The sequence below is a fragment of the Hakea prostrata genome, chromosome 10 (assembly GCF_041222555.1).
Source record: "Hakea prostrata isolate BN-2017 chromosome 10, UWA_Hpros_2, whole genome shotgun sequence".
Taxonomy (NCBI): Eukaryota; Viridiplantae; Streptophyta; class Magnoliopsida; order Proteales; family Proteaceae; genus Hakea; species Hakea prostrata.
Genome location: NC_142609.1, coordinates 18,057,092 through 18,067,750, shown reverse-complemented (window position 1 = coordinate 18,067,750; position 10,659 = coordinate 18,057,092).

Below are 10,659 nucleotides of genomic sequence, written 5' to 3'. Positions count from 1 at the left end.
AGAAGAATGAAAATGCCCAACTGAGAGACAAGTTAAAGGAGTTGGAGTCCTCGGGACCTGAAGCCTCTAGACGGGGTGTGTTGGAGGAATACTTCATGACTCGAGAATTTAAAAATCTCACTTTGGCTAGTGCTACTCCCGCCTTTAAGAGAGGTATGCGTGTTGCCTTTAAAAAAGCTCTGGAGCAAACGGATCTTCCTCGTCCCCTAGAGTTGGAGAAGCTCTTGGACCCTCTGGTTTACGATGAGCTCAATCGCCCTCGTCCCGAAGGTCTCCCTGAGCTTGAAGATTTCCCTTTTCCCGATGCTATGGATTATATTGATCCTCTTCCCCAACCTTCTCCCGAGGACGAAGTAGGAGGGGAGGGTGAAGATGAAGAAACAACAGCTCGAGAAGAAATTAGTGAGCTACAAGATGAGCAAGATCGGGGAGAGGAAGAGGTCCAAGGTTCCCCTGCTGATACCGCAGGTATGCTGGAGTCCCTTGAAGGAGCGATTGAACCGGCTACTGGAGAAGATCTTCCCGGGAGTCCTTCTGTGAAGATTGACTAAGGCTTGTTGATACTAGATATTGTGATCTTCTTTGATTTTCCCTTTTTGTCCCGACCTTAAATACTGTAATCCTTTTGTGAATGAATCAAGTTTTCCTCTATTTTTTGTTACACATAAGTGACAATACAGCTTCCCTCTGCGGATTAACGAGATAGACCCGAGTGATTTGTGTCTCTTAGATGTAAATTCCTTAATCAATCAATCGGATGTGACCCGAATGTCTTGTATCTTCTTAAGAAAAGATAAGTTCCTTCAAAAAAGGAGTAATCAATCGGGTGTGACCCGAATATCTTGTATCTTTTTAAGAAAATATGTAAGTCCTTAAAAAAGGAGTAATTAATCAAACGGGAGTAACCCGAGTGACTTGTTCCTTTTAAGAAAAGCTGTAAGTCTTTAAAAAATGAGTAATTAATCAAACGGGAGTAACCCGAGTGACTCGTATCTTTTAAGAAAAGATGTAAGTTCCTTCAAAAAGGAGTAATTAATAAATCAGGAGTGACCCGCATGACTGGTATCTTTAAGAAAAGATGTAAGTTCCTTCAAAAAGGAGTAATTAATCAATCGGGAGTGACCCGCATGACTGGTATCTTTAAGAAAAGATGCAAGTTCCTTCAAAAAGGAGTAGTCAATCAATCGGGAGTGACCCGCATGACTGGTATCTTTAAGAAAAGATGTAAGTTCCTTCAAAAAGGAGTAATCAATCAATCGGGAGTGACCCGCATGACTGGTATCTTTAAGAAAAGATGTAAGTTCCTTCAAAAAAGGAGTAATTGTAAACGGGATGGACCCGAATTTATTGTATCTTTTCTTAAAAAGATATGGTCTAGTGAAAGACGTAGGCATAAATAGGACAGACCCGATGCCTATAATGGTTATTGGTAGAACTTTCTTAAATTGGTGGAATGCCATGAACGATCAATTGGTTTTCCACTCTCCACATTTTTCAGTCGGTATGATCCCGGCCTTGTTTCTTTTTCTACCAGGTAAGGTCCTTCCCACGTTGGAGTTAGCTTTCCTTGATTTCTCGGGTCTGAAGCCCCAGTACGTCTCAAAACTAGATCTCCCGATCGATATCTTCGGTTCTTAACCCGAGAATTGTAGTGCTGTGCTGCTCTCCTTTGGTACAACAGATTCTTCTGTTGTGCTCTTGTTCAGACTTCTTGCAAAAGATCTAAATTCTCCCTTAGTCCTTGATCATTCTGTTGCTCATCAAATGCATCATAACGCAATGATCCAGCCAATACTTCCACGGGAGCTAGGGCTTCAGTTCCATAGGCTAAACAAAAAGGGGTTTCGCCAGTCGGGGTTCGCACCGTAGTTCTGTATGACCAGAGGACGCTCGGGAGTTCCTCGACCCACATTGCCCGATTATCCTCCAACCTTTTTTTGATCCCATCGAGAAGTGTTCTGTTGGTGACTTCCACCTGCCCATTGCTCTGAGGGTAGGCAACCGAAGCGAATCGATGTTCTATATGGTATCTCATACAGAAGGAATTGAACCCTGCGCCTTCAAATTGTTTACCATTGTCCGTCACCAAGATCCGGGGTATCCCGAATCTATATATTATCTTTTCTTCAAAAAAAATTTCCATCTGTTTCTCTGTGATGGAAGATAACGGTTCAGCCTCAACCCATTTTGTGAAGTAGTCAATCGCAACCGCCATATACTCCCGATTTTTGGGAGCTTTTGGTAGTTTCCCGACAAGGTCCATTCCCCACATCGCAAATGGTGTCGGGTTTGAGACAGATATCATGGGGACTGCTGGTAACCTCGGGACATTAGCGTGTTTCTGGCATCGTTCACATTTGCGAACATACTCAATCGCGTCCTTTTGTACTGTAGGCCAGAATATTCCCGACCTTAATACCTTTTGTGCCAACGTCTTCCCGCCCATATGTGCACCACATATCCCTTCGTGAATCTCGCTAGGGCATAAATTGCCCGGGATGGCCCAACACATCTCAAGAGAGGATTCATGAACGACCTCCTATACAGTTGGTCCCCGACCATGGTGAATCGAGCGGCCTGATTTCGTACTCTTTTTGCTTCCTTTGGATCAGTCGGGAGAAGGTCGTCCCGAATATACGTAATCAGAGGTGTAGTCCAGTCTGATTCCTCATTGATCTCAAAGGTTTCTACCTCCTGGATACTCGGGCTGCTTAGTTCTTCAATGTAAACCACCGAGTCCAGGTTTTTGTAGCTTGCCTTTGACAATCGGGAGAGTTCGTCCGCATTTTCATTTTCTTGTCTGGGTATTTGTCGGTATGTTACCCATTCAAAGAAAGCTTGACACTGTCCAACCTTGACTAAATACTTAGCCATTCTTTCATCCTTTGCTTCATATTCCCCTTTGATTTGATTGACAATCAGTTGAGAATCACTTCTTACTTCTAACTCCCGAACTCTGAGGGCTCGGGCCACTCGTAAGCCTGCTATGACAGCTTCGTATTCTGCTTCATTATTTGAGGCTTGGAATTTAAACCTTATAGCATAGCTAATGGTGAAGTTCTCGGGTCTGCAGAGGGTCAAGCCTGCTCCCGATCCTGAAACATTGCTCGAACCATCAACGTGCAAAATCCATTAGTCGGATACTCCAGCCGTTGACATTTGGTCGTTCCTCTGTGGCAAAGTGCTTTCGACAACAAAGTCGGCTAGTACCTGAGCTTTTATGGCCGTCCTCGGTCTGAACTCGATCTAGTACTCGCTAAGCTCTACCGACCACCCGACCATCCTTCCCGCCACATCAGGCCTTTGAAGTATTTTCTTTAGTGGAAAATTAGTCGGGACGATTATTAGATGTGATTGGAAGTAGGGCCTTAGCTTTCGTGATGCCACCAGGAGCGCCAATGCCTGTTTATCTATGTCCGGTTACCATTTCTCAGCATCTATAAGCACATGGCTCACATAATAGATCGGGTTCTGAACGGTGTCACCCCGAACCAACACTGCACTGACCACCATTGGCGAAATTGCCAGATAAACCGTAAGGATTTCCCCGGCTAGGGGTCGGGCCAAAACAGGTGTTGTCCCAAGATAAGTTATAAGGTGATCAAAAGCCTGTTGGCACTCCTGTGCCCAAGTGATTGTTCCTGAGCTCGAGGTAGTTTTCAACGCTTTGAAGAACGTGTTGCACTTTTCTCCAGCTCGGGATATGAACCGATTTAAAGCGGCTACCCTCCCGGTCAAACACTGGATTTCTCTTATTGTAACGGGTGGTACCATCTCGATCAGTGCTTGGATCTTTTCGGGATTAGCCTCAATTCCTCTTTGAGAAACCATGAACCCGAGGAACTTTCCCGAGGAAACCCCGAAAGCACATTTTTCAGGGTTCAGGCGCATTCGGTACGTTTTGAGTACATCAAATGTCTCTTCCAAGTCGGCCAAATGCCTTGCCCGAACCAAACTTTTTACGAGCATGTCGTCTACGTAAACCTCCATGTTTCGCCCGACCTGTCTTTGAAAAATTCTATTGACAGCTCTTTGATAAGTTGCACCTGCATTTTTCAAACCGAAGGGCATCACTCGGTAATAGTAACTCTCCCGATCTATCATAAAGGAGGTGTGTTTCTCATCCTCCCGACTCATCAAGATCTGGTTGTATCCCGAGTACGCATCCATGAAACTGAGGACTTCATGGCCAGCAGTGGCATCGATCAGAAGATCAATCCTCGGGAGGGGGTAACAATCCTTTGGGCAAGCCTTGTTCAAATCAGTGTAGTCGGTACACATTCTCCATTTCCCGTTTGCCTTCTTAACCATAACTACATTGGCCAGCCAGGTTGGGCATTCGATTGGTTCTATGAAACCCGACCTTTCTAATTTTTCCACCTCGACCCTGATTGCTTCATGCTTTTCAATCGCAAAATTTCTTCGTCTTTGGATGACCGGGGTTGCATCCTTCTGTATCCAGAGTTTGTGCTCTGCTACCCGCCTGTCTATCCCGGGCATATCATTTGCTGACCATGCGAAGATATCCGTATTATCACACAAGAACCGAGTAAGCTCTTTCTTAAAATCTTCTGGTTGCTCCGAGCCAATAAACGTTCCTCGGTCGGGGAGAGATTGACTGAGCTGGATCCTTTCCAACTTTTCTACGGGCTCCGCCCGTTGCATGCTTTCCTCATCATGATCGTCCCGAACTTCAACGTTCATGGCTGTTCCCGAACTCTCCGGCATACGTTTTTCCTTCAAGTAATTTGTATAACATTGGCGGGAAGCCGATTGATCTGAGCAGCGTTCCCCGACTCCTGATTCGGTCGGGAACTTTAACTTCATATGTCTGGGAGACACGACTGCTTCAAGTGCATTCAGTGTCGGTCGTCCCAGAATAACATTGTATGCCGACAGCTCCCTTACCACCATGAAGTTTACCCGAACTAAAGTATCTCGGGGTGACTTCCAGACTTTGAGATCCAGATGGATCGTTCCTTCCGCCACTGTGGAGGATCCTGCGAAACCATACAGTGGTGTTGACGACGGTGTCAACAGATCATCAGCCAACTTCAATCTTTTGAAGGCATCATACGAGATGAGATCAACGGAGGACCCTGTGTCCACCAAAACTCGGTGAACTTCCCTATTTGCTATCTTAACTTTGATGATAATCGCGTCATCATGTGGCGATGTAACACCATCTAAGTCTGCGTCCGTAAAGGTTATTGGTTCGGGACATGCCGGATTTGGCCTTTTCTTAGGCAAATGAACAGCCCCTACGAACCGAGCCTTTTGCTTTGCTTTCCTGATCGATTCGAAAGCTGGTCCCCCCATAATCACGTACACAGGCGTTTCTTCCCGATCCGCCTTTTCCTTTCCCTTGTCCGCTTTTTTGACAAGCTCCTTTGGACTTGGAGATTGTCCTCTCTTTTTTGGCGCGGGTGAGTGCGCTCGGCTCTTTCCCGACTGCTTTACATACTGACCCAGCTTTCCTTGCTAAATCAATTTCTCTATTTCGAACTTCAGATTCCGACAGCCATCCGTATGATGGCCGTAATCCTGGTGGAATCGACAATATTTTGTCATATCCCGATCCTTCGAAGGTGCACGTATCTTTCCGGGCCACTTCAACGAATTTTTATCCCGAATATTCATCAGGATTTCTGATGGCTTTGTGTTTAGAGGAGTATAGCTCATTCTCTCTTGGTCACGCTTCCATCTACTTTTTGATCTCTGATTCTTGTCACTCGGGGAGGGTTTGTCCACGTCCCGATCTGTCCTTCTATCCCGATCTGCTTTGACTCTGGCATTTATTACTTCATAGACACTAGCTTGCTTCTGACACCTGCGTAACAGCATCCCGTACGTTCTTGGCTTGTCCGTTAATAGGACTTCCAGCAGTCTTTGGTGTGTGATACCACTCCAAAGCGCATTGTACGCAACTTGATCATCAAGTTCCTCGATCTCGATGGCAACCTCTTCGAATCTTTTCAGATAATCCCGAATAGACTCATTCCGTCCTTGTCGTATGCCAAAGAGACTATCGGATTTCTTTTTATTCCCGTTCGCGGCTGCGAATCGGGCTATGAATTTTCTTTCCAACTCCCGGAAATTGTTTATTGATGCCGGTCGTAGACTGCTGAACCATTTAATGGCTGGGCCCTTGAGTGACGCTGGAAACGTTCTACAGAGCAATTCATCCTCCCGACCTAGTACGGTCATCACTGATTTGAAGTAACTGATATGCTCCTTTGGATTTGTTTTCCCTTCGAAAGGGGTGAAGGTTGGCATGATAAAATTTCTAGGGAGAGGCATGTTCATGATCTCATCCGAGAACGGCTCCCGGTCTACCACATCAAGATCTTCGTCACGATCCCGATCTTCCAACTTTCGTTCGACCTCTGCTACTCGCCTGCGCAGCCGGTTCTGCCTTGTACCGTCCTCATCAGATTCGACGCGTTCCCCCCTCGAACGAGGAGTTGTAGCCTCCTTCCTTTGGGATGGTGCCCGAGATGTCGAAATTCTCGACTTTGAAGGTTTGGGTTGGCTTTCCCCTTCTTCTTCCTTATCCACGATCTCCTCGACCTCCTCCCGACGACTCCTAGGGGGCAAGGATCCTGTTTTAGGCGGCAACGAGATGCGCTCTAAAGCACTAATCCTTGTCCCATTGGGCGTGGTTTGGCGCCTGCTACGATCGGGATGTGTTTCCCTTTGCTCCCGTGTATTTTTTACTCTCGGGATGCGCCTTGGATGTCGGGCTCCTCGTACTGTCCTGAAGGCTCTCATTAGCCTACCCGACTGGGTATTACGCCTCGGTCCTTGTTCGACCCCGATTTGATGCACCAAACCGCGTAATACCCCTTGCATTTTGAGCATGCCTTTTTGTATCTCGTCCATATCTGCCATAATGGTCTGGTCCCGAGGACCTCGCGATGTTCCTTCTTAATTTGGATCTTCCAGAACCAGGTTGTCCGGAAGTCCCTCTTGTTCTTCGTGGATTGACGGATCAATCATTTCTTCGGGAATTACTCGATCATCCCCGGTACTTTCTTGTCGGGAACGTCCGTTGGCTCGTCGCACCATGGCTTCCAAGCTTTGTCGTTCCCACAGACGGCGCCAAACTGATGCGGATCAATTATGCTTCTGGATCCGACTGAGCCTCCTCTCGTATCCGGGACGATGAGTCCTGCAAGAAAGGTTAGATGCGGGCCGGCTTGTGTGCCGGGCAGCCGCCTCCGATGGCAAAGTTAGATGATGAACCGAATGAGGTCTCGTGCAAAAGCTACACAAGATTATGCTCAAAGTGTATTGGTTACTTACCAGAGAGGTGGATCTGTGCATTTATAGTGTGGGTGTTACCTTTTATGTATTTGGTAAGTTGACCCGACAGGAGCCGTTACCCATCCGGAGATCTCGCCTTTCTGTTATTAGTCCCCACCTCAGTCGGTAGCGGAGTTGACTGTCCTTACTAGGAGAGTACCTTATTTGGGATGTGTGTCCCGCTCACCTCAGTCGGTAACATCCCGACTACATATAAAGCTCCACTCGGGTTATACCCGTTTTAACCATAGAGGTTCCATATCATATTTATATATATATATATATATATATATGCTTTGTGTTTCTAACTAAACTAGTCATGAAATTCAATGTTCACATTTCATTATACTTACCTATTTGTTGGTTTCCTCTAATCCCCCAATATTGCTGAATTTCGCACATACATATATCACTTGTGCACTGATTAGCTTTAAGAATCATATCTAAGGGTTTTTTGGTTCAACTCAATAATTCCCAAGATTGACAAAGTAAAAAGTAATGGGAGCCTAAGATTCAAGAAAGTTTACATGAAGTTAAGGATGATTTATTTCTAGAACTCATTTGAATAGAATTAATTGAATTAAGAAATAAAGATTTAATAGTAATTTGGGTGTCCAAGGTATGAGATTGATGAATATGAAATAAAATGTGTTTGAGGAGTGGACATGGATCATGCATGAAAAATAGAGGGTTAGTTATAACCCACGAAATTTTTAGTGCCGTCCCTGAGTTTAAGGTGTCAATTTGGTATGAAACCAGTTTTTGGTACAGTATTAGCATGATGAAGAATAAATTCATCTCATATAAATTATCTTTTTAACCCAAATGGTACAAATATGTCATACCACTACTGTACCATTATTAATAAATGGTACAAGTGTATAACCATGTCATACCGGTACTATACCATATTTATTGGGTACGATATGGTGGAGTATAAGTGGCATGAATTCGGTTTCGGTAAATAGTACACGGTATGAATTGACACCTTACTTGGTTACTATCTAAAACTTTATTATCAACCCAAAACAAATCAAAATTACAATTGGACTCCCTATTGAGTGAAATTTTATCACTAAGACCCCTTTCCATAGTGAATCACAATTAAGTAATGATGTAAGTAAGATAAATTTTAAGAGTCTAAAATAACTTTTTAACGAAAATTCGTGTTTTACTTGATCCCTTCTTTTTTTGTCTCCTTCAACCCTCTATGTTGCACTCACAATATCTTTTCCACTAGTCACCATTCAAGTTTTTTTTTTCACCAAATCCATTCATCCATGGTGTTTTCATTCTCTCCTTTCCTCTTCTTTTTTTTTATTGTTCTTTATTGCAAACCCCAGAGCGAAAAATAAAAAGATTTTTATTTCCTTTTTCTATGGAGCTGTTTCAAACTGTAAATGTTTCTTACCTTTTCTCGTATTTGGCTTTGTATTCAATGTAGTAGTTGGGTTTACTGAGCATGGTTTTCATTCACGTGGCATTAGGTAGGGGATTAATTATATTTAGCTATTTTCCTCCTATGCTCACAGGGCCTTAGCTCACACATTTATCAAAGCGGAGAGTTAGGATCTTGTTAAAGGCATTCAGGCAAAGGTTAGAGCACCACCTATATTATTTGCAGATGATACCCTAGTGTTCTCTCAATTGCATCTAGAAAGAGTCCATAATCTTAAGGCTTCTCTAGACTTGTACTGTAAGGCAAGTGGACAAACAATGAATTTGAAGAAGTCTAGTCTCGTGTTTAGCCTGAATACTCCCATGAAATTTCGGAGATGGTTTTCTAGGATCCTGAAACCTATACAAATACACACGTTAAATATTTGGGTCTACCCCAAGAGGTAGGTGTGTCAAAGGAGGAGACTTTCAGTTCCTTCTAGACAAGTTGACCAAGTGGCTTGAAGGTTGGAAGTTTAGGCTTTTTCCGCATGCGGGTAAAGAAGTCATGTTGAATTTTGTGGCCTTCTTCTTACCCCTTTATGGATGTATTCATTTTAAAGTTGCCTAAATATCCATAATCGGTTTACAAAGCAAGCGACCAAATTTTATTGGGGAAAGTGGATGGGAGGGGCAAGACTCATTGGTTAGCTTGGAATCGACTTTGCTTGCCTATTTCTAGTGGGGATTGGGGTTTAAAGATTCTTATACTCAAAACTTGGCATTGCTTGCAAAGATGATGGTTAGAATATGGGTATATCCAAAGTCACTTTAGGTTCGATTTACTTTTTTATTTTTTTGGTAAACAGTACTTCATTTAGAGAACTAAAAAAAGTACAAACATAACTGCATGAGTACAAAAGGTTCGAACCGAACCAAGGAGCGGCAAATGACCAAACTGTCATACATGCAATAGACAGGGCTAGCCAGGGTAAGGGTTGGGTCAAGCCCAAAATGGATCACGTCCACAAAACCCTTAGAACAAAGACACCAGAAAACCATCAACACCCATATAGGGGGACTTACATACACCCACATAGGGGGACCGACATACACCCACAAAGGGGGACATACAAAACGCCTCAAGGGTGGACAAAAAACTCCTACTTTTTAGGTTTGATTTACTAAGGCTATGTATTTCCCTCATACATCATTTTTGGATGCTGTGGTTGGTAATTAGACTTCCTTGGCTTGGTAGAGCTTGGTGGTAGCTAGGGAGGGAGGCCTTAAAACCACTTATGAGATTGGGGAGAACGTTTGAGTATGGTCGGACATGTGGATTTAGGACGATTCACAAATTATAGAGGAGGATCCTCCACCAAGTATGGAATCTTTAATGGTATCAGATTTGATAGATCCACAAGCAAGGATCTGGAAGCTTGATCTTATTGAGCATATCTTCTTTGATAGGGTTGTGGCTGCAATAGAAGGATGTATTTTTTTTCTCTTTTTCCTAATTCAGATAAACTTGTCTAGACAAATCCAAAAAACAGCTTGATAACTATATAGAATGTGTATGAAGCATTGAGGAAGGAGGATGTATTGCTCATGAGCAACAGAACATCATCTTCAATTTAGGTGAAGCGATTGATTTGGGAACGAAAAGTTTTAACTCTGTTTTGCCTCCTAGTGATTTCTCTAAACTTGATGGCATTTTATTTTATTTTCTCTAGGAAAAATGAATCCAAGGCTCGCTGGGATGTGGAGACCGGAATTGCTGAAGTTATGGAAATGAAGGGTAGAAAATAAACATCAATGGGAGTAGTTTGTAGAAGCAAACCTACTGCTTCGTTGAGGAGATCTTGTAGGTATCCTGGATCTAGTACCTATGTTTTTTATACCCTTTTTTGTTGGGCGGGAGAAAATTGTGTTCTAGTTAATATTTCCATATGATTATTTTTGGCGCTTTATGTTAGG